Here is a 14,289-nt window from a genome sequence, read left to right on the forward strand (position 1 = left end):
CATGGAATTTTTCTACTTTAAATTATAGAAAACTATGTAAATGATAAAATAGTACAAACACTAAAAATGTTCAAAATCTGTCGCGTCCCTCGACCAGCGATTAAGACACGACACGAAGCTCTTCTTGCAAGCCGTTTATTCAGGATACTCGTAATGGCGGAATGGCGAAGATCTGCCTCGTGCAGGGCATTATAAACATTAACTCACCCAATCACTTCTTGCCACATCTCACTCACTCACTGGCTCACGCTCGTCAGGTCACCACCACGTCATGTGTTACGCAACCCTAGCCTCCAAATATGGAGTTGCTTCCTGCACAGCCATGTGCCTAATCAAGCTCAGAGGCAGGAAGCCGGCGCCATCTTTCAATGGCGGCTCACCACAATTCCCCCTTTTTGTTTTTATAGGCAACAGGTAAGAGCAGAGGTTTGACCCCTATTAATCACTGGCACCTTTTTCTAGGGACGGGTACTTGGGTGCCTAACCCGTGTGCAGTCAAGCGTACTCTTCCTGATGACCAAACTTGTGCCCTCAGCTGCAGTGCTTTGCCTTGCAACCTGAGCCACTATGCCTTAGCTGCCACGAGCCAGGCTTGGGGTGATTGTCCTGCCTCGATAGCCACACAGGCCTGTATAAACATGGCTGTATTATGATTAAAACTTTGGCGAAGACGAGCAATGCACCAGACACAAAACAACACAGCCACAACCAATAATCCCATCAAGGCCCCCAATCCAGCCCATTTCTTTAGATGATTCATGGCATGAGTTATCCAAGATGACAGTCCTTCAGCCAAACTGATGTCCACACGAGTCGAGTTGACGGTGACCACGGCAGTGCGTAATCTCTCTAGTTGGGTTTCAAATTCTCCCGTCCAGTTGCCTAAAAGATAAATTGACAACTCCCGAGACAGGTTAGCGGCTTTTGTAAAATTTTCATATTGAACGCTGGTAACACAGAGACCAGGATATCTCCATTCACATCCAAGCTGTGCAAGCTGCCATAATACCTCAACTTGTTCTTAATTTTGGTTAGATTACCAGCAGATTCCCCTGAGCTCCTAAGGGATTTCCATGCTCTAATAGCACAAAAATTTATTTGATTATAAACTTCCAAAGGAAGTCGGGTTTGGTTTTGGGCATGTAGCCCTTGTCCTAAAATCATATCTCGATCCCATTGAGGATTTCCAGCAAGAGCATTAGCAGCAGCCTGATCAGAGGCATATTCTATGTTAAAGGCCTTCCATTCCAAAAATTGTCCAGGGGTGAGGCACGCTCGTGTTAATCCATTCCAGTCCCCTGGCGTCATGCAGTTTCTAGCCAGAGCTTCCACTTGGGCTAATGTAAAGGAAGCTGTGACCCCATACATGCGAACTGATTCTGCTAATGCCTTAATGACCTTAAAATCAAGGGGTTCATAAAAACAAGCACCCTGTGTATTTTGAAAAATAGGAAAGGCCAACGGGAGCTCAGTTCTAACACGTGACCAAACTTGAGGGCAAAAGGAATTATGAGATCCCTGAGTGGAGGATGGTAAGGATGGCGGTGGCTCAGGAGGAGGATCTTGTAAACCTGAGGGCATAGGAAAGTCCGGATCTAATTTAGGCAAACGAGATTTTTTCGAGGCTGAATGAATTGACACACAGGCCATTTGTTTCTTTAACGAACCCTTTTCTTCATCAGAAGAATCAGAAGAGGAGTCTGGCCCTTTAAATTCAGACAAATTTGGATAGAGTGAGGAACGGACAGGTTCCTTTGCTTCACTAACTGCCCGTTCTGACTTATGCTTTTCAGATTTCTGTTCTTTGAGTAACTTGAGGGCGGTTTGCCCTTCCTTAATAGCATCATCATATTTTTGATCTTCTAAACAAACTTTGACCAATTTCCAAATAGGTAGAACACAGGGATTAAGGCTTCCCTGTTGCTTGGCATATTCAAGATCTCGACCAAGCTTTTCCCAACTAGGAACTGTCAGGTTACCTGAGACAGCAAACCATGGAGCAGCTCTGTCACAATCATTTAAAAATTTCTCTAAAGTAGACTCTCTAAATTCTAAACTTCTAGAATAAAGTAGCTCCTGGAGAGCCAAAAAAATTGGATGAGACTGCGAAGCCCCCATCCCAAAACTAAGCTCAAAATGAAATTCAAAAATGGTCCGCCTTAATCGCGGCTTTACCTTTGCGTTCCCGCGTCTGCTTTAACCGCAATTCCACTTTCACTTTTTCGCGTCTGCTTGACCGCAACTCCACTTTCACTTTCCCGTGTCTGCTTTAACCGCAATTCCACTTTTCACTTTCCCGCGTCTGCTTGACCGCGGCTCTACTTTTCACTTTCCCGCGTCTGCTTGACCGCGGCTCTACTTCCACTTTCCCGCGTCTGCTTTGATCGCAGCTCTACTGTCACTTTCCCGCGTCTGCTTTGATCGCAGCTCTACTGTCACTTTCCCGTCTGCTTTGATCGCAGCTCTACTGGATTTGCTCTCCCCTTATCCACAGGTGAGAGCGGTTACCCGCATTTTTCGCGGACCCCCCAACTTACCAGGGGACTTACCGGTGCACCTTCCCTGACGACAGCAAGTTCTGAGCTTCACGCACGGGAGCTGTTTTTTCCCCATACGGGCCACCAGTTGTCGCGTCCCTCGACCAGCGATTAAGACACGACACGAAGCTCTTCTTGCAAGCCGTTTATTCAGGATACTCGTAATGGCGGAATGGCGAAGATCTGCCTCGTGCAGGGCATTATAAACATTAACTCACCCAATCACTTCTTGCCACATCTCACTCACTCACTGGCTCACGCTCGTCAGGTCACCACCACGTCATGTGTTACGCAACCCTAGCCTCCAAATATGGAGTTGCTTCCTGCACAGCCATGTGCCTAATCAAGCTCAGAGGCAGGAAGCCGGCGCCATCTTTCAATGGCGGCTCACCACAAAAATCATTTTCTGAAAAAAATAATTAAAAATAGAAACAAAATAAGATATTTTAATTGTTCCTATAGGGTTATTTCCATTTTTAGCTCCTTTTTTATATTTGATAATCTCTGATTTTATGGTAGAAAAAGTATGTGTATGGTATCATTAGTTCTTATGTTAAATACATCTGTAAGCTATTCAGGTATATCCCTTCAAAATAGTTCTTCTCATATGCATATTTAAAAATGACTTGTCAGAAATATTAAGAACATTAAATGAATTAAGAACAAAATGCAATTTAAATATTTTTGCAACCCACTGAAGAATGTGCCCAGAAAGTATACACAGAGAACTTTGAAGTGAGAGTGTCCACTCCAGGCTTTTCTTATTGAATTCTTATGATTTTTCCTCTCAGCATTCTCATATCTAAAAAAGTGATAATAATGTCCACCCTTTAAGACTATTGACTTTATGAACTAGCATATGAATAAAATCTTAGAAGCCAGGGGTGGTGGCATGTGCTTGTAATCCCAATACTTAGGTGAGTGAGACAAGAGGATTGCACATTTACTTCCAGCCTCTGCTATTAATGAGGCCCTCTGCAATTTAGTGAGACCCTGTTTAAAAAAAAGAATAAAAAATAGGGCTGGGGATATAGCTTGGAGGCAGAATACTGTTGGGTTTTATCTACAATACTGCAAAAAAAAATAGAAAAATTTAGGAATTTAGAAAACATTCAGTAAGTAATTATTGAGCGTAATAATAGTGATTTCAGCAAAAGTTTATTGCAATCAAATATTTATTACATGTATAATGTTCCTAGCAATTATATTAAATATACTTATAACAGGAGCACCTAAACACAAAAGTGATCTGAGAATTTAAATTTTAATGACATGTCTGTTAATTAGAAACTAAAAATTTTCCTTTATTTTACAAAATAAGCTAAAAATGGTAAATCTATACTACCAAAAATTTCTTGTTTATTTTACCTCAGAATAAGCAAAATAAATATAATAGCATGCTCACAGCTATTAGTCCCAAGGTTTCTATATATTGACTCATTCTTTATAGTCAGTTTTCAATAAACAATGTTATCTATATATGCTTTTAGAAATACTAGTTATAATCACTTTTTGGGTTACAGATACAGTTAAATCTTCATTCAGCTCTTATTTTCTGTCCTTAATAAATGTGATTGATTTTATTTTATTTTATTGGATTAATTTCTTTACATTTATTGTGTTTTATTTTATTATTTTTAAATATACTTTTATTGGTACAATGTGAATATATATCACAAAGAGATTTAAAGTGGTAGAATAATACATGCCCATAGCACTTGGCATTTTTCCCTCTGAATCCCACTGCACTACCTACCCCACTACCTGATACTGACATTGGCATTGATAATTCACATACACAGTACGTACACAGTATTATTTGAGCTGTTGAAGGGGGGAAGGAAAGAGACTTAATGTATTATGTTTCAATACTCCCACCAGCTTTCAAGGGATTACTGATTCGTTTTTATGATTTAATTGATGCATTATAATTGTATATTATAGTAAGATTCAAAATTATACAAACACATATCACTTATTTTTCTCTGCATCCTACCTGGCTTCCCCCTCTTCCCTTCTTATACATGTCAGTGTGTGCGATTTTGTAGATGGTGATGCTAAAACAGAGAGAGGCTAAGAAATGTGTTTTATGAGACTATACAGGTCAGAAAATAACCAAATTCCTACGTGAATCAAGGTATTTCTTTTTGTGTGTGTCTAGAGCTCTGTATCTTCATTCCACTAATTAAGAATAAACAAAAACAATTTGGTAAGAAATTTTTAGCATTGTGTTTTATTTTCTACAATTTTAGAATAAACAAAGTTATAAAATATTTGAAAAAATTAAGTTATATTTTGTGATATTTCTATACAAATGGACTACAGCTTCCTAAAGTTTATTCTATAAGTGGTAGTTAAATTTTTTTTTTAAGAAAGATAATTTAAATTACAGAGCTTCCACTATATATAAATACTTGAATTGTCAGTATGTCAGTATTTTCTAAACCATATCTCTGGTATTATAATTTTGGAAACATGTGGTTTGATGCTATATCTTTATCTTTTTTTAACTCTTTTCCCTTAACACATTTTTATTTAAAAATTAGGTATCAGTATGAGTCCTTGAACATACTTGACCAAGATAACATCTAACACTTTCAACAAATTAATTGCATCAACTCTGTATTATCTTTAATTAAACTGCTAACTTGTTGATATTCTCATTAATGTAATAAATCCATATTTATATTAAGTATGTCAGAGTTTGTTAATTTACTTATTCATTTAATTGACATAAAACTAGAAACCAATGGGATGCCATGTGATGTTTAGATACATGTATACATTGTGTATTTTCAAATCAGAGTAAATTTTCCTGTCTCCTCAATCATACTTAATGATGAAAATAATAAAAATAGTATCTTCGATTTTTCTTAAATATACAGAATATTATCTTCTCTATAGTCATCTCACTGAACTTCTTACTCCTATTAAACTATATTAATAGTACCTGTTAATCAAGCTCCTCCCAATCCTCCCTTCCCCTAATCTCCCAAACCCGGGTAACCACTATTCTATTAACGTTTATGAGATTGTCTTTTTTAGATTCCTAATGTGAATGAGAAAATGTAGCACTTGTTTTTCTCTGCCAGTTTTATTTAATTTAACATGACCTCCAGATCTATCAATGCTGTTTCCAAATATTATTTATTTATTGTCACATTACCTGCTTTATAATTAAGGGTTTATGTGGCTGTTATTGTTTATTTGGCACTTTTCTATACAATTAGAAAGAAAAGAAAGTGGAAAAAATAAGCACGTTTCTGGGCAACAGAACTTGAACGCTGTCACCTATTCAACATTTAAATACATGTCGGAAATGCTTTGCAGGCTCCAGGGTTCTGAAGTCCTAAGATAATTTTTTACAGCAATGTATAGTCACAAGTTGACCAAGGTTTTGGTAGGTTGATGAGAATCTCACTACTTGCAGAGATTCTCAAACCTGTGATCCTCCTGTTCAGCCTCCCAAATACTGGGATTAGAGGTGTGAGTGAAAGGCTCCATTTAGAAAAAAAAATCATAAGCCCCTAGCAGCTAGCTAATAGTTAAAACAGCCAGCTAATAGTTAAAAAGAAAAAGTATATTTTACTGAAGCGAATGTAAGATATGCAATAAGCCCACCCCATCTTATCTATACTGTCTGGGCCAGAGCGCCTTGACCCGGGAGCTTACTGACTACACCTGGTATTTTATTTAACACTTGACTACAGAATGTACTTTTCAAATGATTCTGTAATTTTCTGTAAACGCATGCAATTTAGCCCCAAACCCCCTCACTAATGGTCTTTTCCCTATAAATACCCTCAGTTTCAGTGGCTCGGGGCCGAACTCCTATACGAGTCGGCCCCAGTGCAGTGGCTCCTTAATAAACCTTTATCTTTTGCTCATTGCATCAAAGACGTAGTCTCTCGTGGTACTTGACGTTGCTTATCCCGAGGTTGATTGAGGGTTTCCCCTCGGCGGGGGTCTTACATGAGCGCCCAGACCTGGCTACCAGGATTGCTGTTTCATTTTACTTTGTATACCAACGCGCCTGCAGAGTCAGTTGAGAAAAAAATCACAAAAAAAGACTGAAAAGAAGTATTAGTACCTAAGGGAGAACAGCATAGTGAAGGCAGGCTGAGGTTGTCAAGGCGATGAGCTGAAGAATTAAGGATAGTGATTGGACCCTTTGTGGTCAAAACGCTTCCTCTGTGGCCTTTTCCACATTCCCAGGGAGGTCTGTGTACACAGATGGTAAAATTATTATGTTGCCTTTACCGTGCTGTGTCTTAACAAATTTCATCTGCTTCCCTAAGGAACATCCCAAATAGGAACTCTGAGCACTGCAGGGAGGAGAGCTAGATCGTGGAAATCTTGTTAGATGGCTGAAAATAGCTGCTCTCTTTAAAATGGGTTATAGGAGAAATTTTAGACAAAGAAGAAAAAACTATGGATGAGCAAATAACTCGACCCAACTGAGGGGGATGGGAGGGGGAAGAGGGAAATTCCCTAATGTACATGATGTACATTCACAAACATTCCAAAGCAAAACACTAAGCAAAACACGAGAAAGAAGGAAGGAGGAGGGAATGGGGTGAGAATTGGGTAAGGACTAATTGAGTGATGTGTGCATGTCCATCTTGTACTCCATTAATATGTATGACCACAATGCACCAATAAAAAGAGGGGAAAAAAAGAGCCACTGTACTTGTCTCCCCTTGAAGGAATTTTCTCAACAGCAGAGAAAAGAAAAGAATGAGCCTTTGCCAACCCTTTCTGAGGTCTGAAGGTTCCTTTACTTCTGCTGGTGGATGCTTTGTTATTTGGCCTACTAATTATTCTTAAATGATAGAAACCAGTTCTCCCCAGGTAAGAAGAGGTACTCAGAATGAATAACGGTTGTCATAGATTAAATAAAGTGAAATCTGATTTAAAGGCTAAAATAAATTTTTTTCTTTATTTGAAAAAAAACAAGTGAAAGTTAGGATATGTTCTTTGCATTCACTATCTTGATTTTGATGGTCTTCAATTGTACATATATGACATTTTTTACTTTTTATTGGTGCATTATATTCATACATCATATTGGGGTAAAAAACTTCTGTGTACATACATGTACACATCACTGATTTAACCCCTACCCAATTTCCACAAGATATTTTTTAAACTGTAAACCATAGGTACTTATACATATCTACATATTAGGTATCTAATATGTAGACAATCCTTCAATTTAATAAAACTTAAGACAACGAAGAACATATAGATAAAATTACAAAGTTATGCACTTTGGAAATTAGAAAACTGTTGGCTAGACTGTTGGAGATAATTGTACAGGGAATTAGAAATTGAGGTTTTTCCTGAAGAATGTGTAAGGTGCTGGGAGATTAAGAACACAAGGATACACATAAATAGGCTGATAATTTTGCACTAAAAATAAAGCAGAGCAAAACGTCTGGACCTCTGATTATCCTAAAAGAGTTGATCTTTGGATCACAAATTGAGTGAGTATAAATAGAAATTTCCAAGTTATGCTGTGTTTGAAATAAATGTTTAATAGAATGATTCACTGTACTCATTTACTTCCTTCAATATGAATATAGTGACTAAAGTTTGATTTTGCAATGCACGAAATTATATTTAATCTAATCTTGACTTTTTGGAATATAATAATAGAAGAAAGTGTGTGACAACTATTTATTTAGCTAGGTATAATAATATTTGTGAAATCCTTGCTAACTATTTGATTTTGTTCTTTAAAAATGTTAATTTTTCCTAGGGATAAAAACCACAGATATTTATCTTTCTTGTACTATGAACAAGATGCAAATACCTCAAAATATCAAATATCAGAAATTTGTAAAGAGATATTCTCCATGGCTTAATTTTACTGGGCAGTTCAAAGTCAATCTGTAAGGCAACCGTTTCTTTTTTCTTTTAAATTTTATTGTTGCATTGTATTCACACATCTTGAGGAAGTTCAGGGTGACAGAGGCATACACACACAGCATTCATTGAGCCTTGCCCCATTTCCTGTCCTGTTCCCTCCAGGTTACTCTTTCTCATGCTCAGCACAGTGATTGATAAGTTTGTGCAAGCAGATCATGTCCATTGAGGTGTTAACCTCTTCTCTCTCCCCATCTCCCTCAGTCAGGTCACCTTTACTCTTCTAAGTTTTCTCCTCCTTTGTTTGGGGTCCCTTCTGAGTCCTGTTTTCTCCCTAGCTACTGCATATTAGGGCAAACATCTGATTTTTTACTTTCCGTGACTGATAAATCTCATTTAATATAATGTTCTCTACTTCCATTCATTTTCCAGAAAATGATATAATTTAGTTCTTTATGGCTGAGTAAAATTTTACTTTGTACATATCCCATACTTTTGTGATCCATTCATCTGTTGATGGACGTCTCTGCTGATTCCATAGTTTGTTAATTGTGAATTGTGCCACTATAAATGTAGTTATACATGCATTATTTTGGTGGTTTGGTTTCCATCCTTTTGGGTAGATACTTAATAGTGTTATTACTGGATTGTGTGATATGTTCATTACACTCTTCTGAGGATTCTTTACACTGTTTTCCAAAGTGATTGCACAAATTTGCAGTCCTACCAACAATGTATTAGTTTTTACTTCTCCACATCCTTGCCAGCATTTATTGTTGTTTGTGTTTTTAGTGATTGCCATTCTGATTGAAAATAGGTGGGCTCTTTGCTGAGGTTCTTTTTATTTATTTTTTTTTTTTTGGTGGTGGTACTGGGGTTCCTGGAAACCATTCTACCTCCAGGTTACACTCACAGATGCCTATTTTTTTTTATAATCTTATTTGGAAACAGGGTCTCTTAAACCAGCGAGGCTGGCTTCAAACCTGGGAGATCCTCCTGTCTCCTCCTCCCAAGCAGGGGGATTACAAGCTTGCGCCACCACCCCCAGCTTTGCTGAGATTCTTGATATTTTCATTTGCTGCAAAGAAGTTGTTCTGTTTAATGCTATCTCACACTTTGATCCTCGTTTAAATTTCTTATGCCTTTGGGGTCTTCTTGAGAAAGTTTTTACCCATGACTATGTATTGGTCCTATGCCCTCTTCAAGTGGCTGCAAGATCTCTGGTCTAATTTCCAGGTCTTTGATCCATCTTGAATCAACTCTTATTCTGAGTAATAAAATGGGGTTTATTTCCATTTTTCTGCATACAAATAATCAGTTTTCAGGCAACCTTTTTAAAAGAAGATAGAGTAGCAATCACATCTGGCTTGAGAATATAAGCAAATTAATTTAATTTTATTTTGAGTTGACATTTTCACAAAAATACTGATTTGTATGACTCTGAGCTTTGAACACATAAAATACAAACTTTCTCAGATTAAATTCAATTGATTTTCAATAACAATGTCAAGCATTCAGCACCTCACAGGAGCAGTGAGACTATAATAATTCTTCCAGAAAGATAGTAATTCTTCTTTCCTTAAACACAGAGGTAAATATTGTTTGCTTTTTCTCTTTGTAGGCTAAACTGTTTTGGTTCTTCCATTTCACAATGTACTTAATCTCTAATAATTTCCTCTGAAAAATGATTTTCTTCTGACCTTTTTTGCATTGATTCCAAAAAATTGTTATAGCTAATTTAATTTTGAACTACAGGCTATGGATTTGCATTTCAAAGGACACAAAAAGAAAATGGTTTATTACAGATCATCTTGATAATGATGATCTGATAGAATAGTCATTTTAGTTTGCAAAATGTAGTAGGCGATGTATAGTTACTCATGAAAGCGAGCCCATTTTTATTTTACTTAGAATTATGGCAGAAGAATAGATTTGGTGTGTATCATTCTTCCTAAAGAAGAAAGCTGACAAGTTTCATACCTACATCCTTGAACATAATTCTTATAAAATGTGATATTTCTTTTTTTTTTTTGCAGTACTGGAGATTGAAATTAGAGGAATTCTACCTCCAAGCTATACTTTCAGCCATATTTTTTAGTCTTTTTATTTTTGAAACATGGTCTCAATGAGTTGTGAAGGGCTTCACGAAGTAGCTGAGGGTGTCCGTGAACCGCGATCATAAGGTTTCTGCCTCCCGAATGCTTGGGATTACAAGCGTTCGCCACCACACCTGGCTTCTGATATGTTTTAAAAATTATTTTAGTAATAATATTTTTAATCATTTAATGCTGTGTCTTTGAATAAAACAGGTAAAACAATGATTTTACATTTGAGGTCTGTACTAACTGTGCCACTTTTTCTATTGATTACTGATTTACTTTCATCTTTTTAACATATAATTGCTAATATAAAATTTAAGTAATATATGCATTGTTTATATGATTTTTAACATTTTTTAATGTTTTAAAAATCTAACATATTTGGGCCGGGCATGGTGGCATATGCTTGTAATCCCCGCGCTTGGGAGGCTGAGACAGGAGGATCTCAGAGGTTTGAAGCCAGCCTCAGCTACTAAAAATCTAACATATTTGATAACATTACAGTAATGACTTAAGAATATTAGAAAAATCATTAATATGCAAATATACAAGTTAGAAAAATGAAGCAGATTTAGATAAACAGAAGTGAAATACAAAAAGAGACCAATTAGTATTCACTTCTAATGATTAATGTTATATGGTAAACACATTTGATGTTATGGTCAAAATAAGAAATAATATGAAAATAGTAATCACTAATAGTGGTCACCATGAACTAAAATTTTTGTTAATGCTTTCAAATATGATCTTTTTATCTCACAAGAATCCTATTAAAAATTACTACAGTATAGCCATTTCACAGTTGAGACTAAAGTATAAAGATATCGGGTCACATGCTCAAGATAAAAGATAAAAACAGAATTTAATCCTGGAATCTGACTTTCAGTCCCACAGTTCTGACCTCTGTTGTATCTTGGTTTCTATTTTATGCAAGTAGGCAGATATACATACAGATCAACTCTTTACAGCCTATTCTTTTATACTGTTAACATGTCTGATTGTTTTTTTTTCTCTGCTACCATTCTATTTTAATATGTACATACCAAGTAAGTCTTCAAGTTCTTATTTTATTGTCTTTTAAACTTACATTATCATATTTTAGCATAGATCCTACTATTTCTACTTTCTTTTCACCAACTTTCCAAGTCTTCTTATTGATTATAGATTATCATTTAAACCTGCTAGCCAGGTATACGGAGCCCCTCTAAGTTCTGTCTATAATCCACATATTGCCTCATGTTCTACTGACTCCTCGAACATACACATTATGTCTTTACCTCCTATCATTTCTGTTATGGCACTGAAAACATATCAGTATTTACAATATACATAAAGTTTCAAAGACAGTTTTTCTCATGGGTGGTCTACTTAGTATTTCCTGACCTTCCCTTACATAATATCCCTCTACCTACTCTATTTCATGTTTCATCTACATTTATCTTAACACTGTACTATCAAGTGAAAATGCATAGTTATGTTAAATATATAAAATGGTTCTGGAGATGGTGTTTCATGCTTGTAATCCCAATACTTGGGAGGCTAAGACAGAAGGATCACAGGTTCAAGGACAGTTTCAGCAAGTAGAGAGACACTTATCAAAATAGATCCTGTTACAAAATAAAAATAAAGTAGGTCTGAGGATGTAGTTCAGATGTACAATGCCCCTGAAATAAATATATATGTATATACACACACACACACACACACACACACACACACACATATATATATATATATATATATATATATATATCATACACTTACTTAATATCTTTTCTCTATAAAGTCCTCCAATTCTGAAGTCCATTCAGCAGTTTCTGTGTTAATCTATGTCTCTGTTTTATGATGACTATATATATAGTTTTAAATTTTGTTCTCAAATAAGATTTAAGCCTTTTAAAAAGTACTGTGTTCTATGATCTTTAAAATAAATGAAGATTCAGAAAGTTCATTTATACTTAGTAAACATTTGCTATCAATTTTTCTAGAAGAAGTCAAGTAAAAAAGAGTAATGAAATAATGACAAAATTAAAATTTTGATATGGGTAAAGAGTGTTATTCTTATTTTCAGTAAGGAAACAAAAGTCACAATAAAGCAAAATAGTGCATGTACATAATTTATTTAAAAAGAGAGTAAAAACAGAAATACAAATTTCCAAGTAATTTGAAATAGTAGGAAAAGAAAATTTTGAATCTATTTTAATGAATCTGTTTAACTTATTGTTCTAAATTACACTATCATCTCTTTAAGGGAAAATGTATTTAATTTTATTTCATTGCTATTACAATTAAAGAAAATAATGCTTATTTTTCAAAAAATAAACAATACTTGATAATGTACTTATTATCTATATTGACTTGTTATGCATGCCCCTTAAATAAAAAACAAAGAACACTAAAAATAGCATTAAATAAAATGACACAAATAGGAAGGTATTAGAAATCTAGTATACTTATAGTACTTTTCAAAATAAATTATGAGTTAATACCTTTTACTACAATTCATATGTGCATATAATTTTCAAAAATCTCTGCTTTTATTTTGTTTCCAAAGAAAATAAATTATATTTCTGTCGATTTTTCTTACTTAAAGCCAATTTATTTATGATACTGAACTTTTTAAATATTTTGAAGACTCACTCTATGGTTAAATGTAAGGTTTTCCTTATATTGTACGTTTGAAATTCAGGATTTTAACCATATTTATTCAATTAAGATTAAGAATATTAATTATATGGTTCCAATATATCATCTTTTTGTTCTTTTTTTTGTTCTGAGATTATTGAGAAATAATTGTCAAAATCATTCATTATGCTAACAGGCATATTTTCTCTACCCTCTCAACTCTTTTGCATTCTTAGTTTGGGCTGAGTCTCTTATAAATGACATAACATTATGATTATGTACCATTATTCAATATTCCTTAAGTAGAAAATTTGGTCTATTAGTTGCTTGGCTTTTAACTCCATATTTTTAAATGTCAATGACTCACAAAACTTTATCTTGGCTCATGCCTTTCTTCTGAATTTTAGGTCCCTATATGCCCTTTCCTTCATGAGATTAAAAAATTAAAGTCACACATTTATCTTAGAATCAACATACTAAACATTTTTCTCCACCCAAAATTACAGAAACTTTTAAATATCATAAATGACAGAATTCAAGGAAAAAAGGTATATCATTTTCTTGTTGACATGGTTGAAGAGAAGTAGTTGGCAAGACTTTTTTTAACTATCTTAGTCTAAAAATTGGGCAATACATAAATAAATAAACCTTAATATTATGTGTTTTGGTTTATTAAGTAGTACTGAACTAAGTACCTTCCGAATGCTAGTAAATGTCTTGCTAAGTGGTTTAAGTTGGTCTTGAACTGGGATCTTCCTGCCTCAGTCTTCTGAGGAACTGAGATTACAGAAGTGCACCACTGAGCCCAGATGGCAAACCTTGCTTTAAGGCAGTAAAATACTTGGTTAAACTGTGTGACTAGCCTACACCTTGAAGTGAACAGGACAACCATCACTTAAAGCTGTAGCACCAGAAAAAGATTTATAAGAAATATTCACACTGTATCAATTTTATTGGCTGATTTTAAAAGTGTTCTTTAAGAAAGAGATCAGTACATACTGGAGCAGTCTGCAAACAAGAAAAAAAGGAAGTTTTTGTTAGTAAGGATTGTGCTCACTGTCTGTGTCCAGCAATATTGGTCACTGTACTTCAGTTAACTTGGAAGCTTATCCCAAAATGAAGTCGCATTAACTTGAAGTGGAAACTTCAAAATGCAGTCT

This window comes from Muscardinus avellanarius (assembly GCF_963383645.1).
Source record: "Muscardinus avellanarius genome assembly, chromosome: 2".
In the NCBI taxonomy this organism is placed as follows: Eukaryota; Metazoa; Chordata; class Mammalia; order Rodentia; family Gliridae; genus Muscardinus; species Muscardinus avellanarius.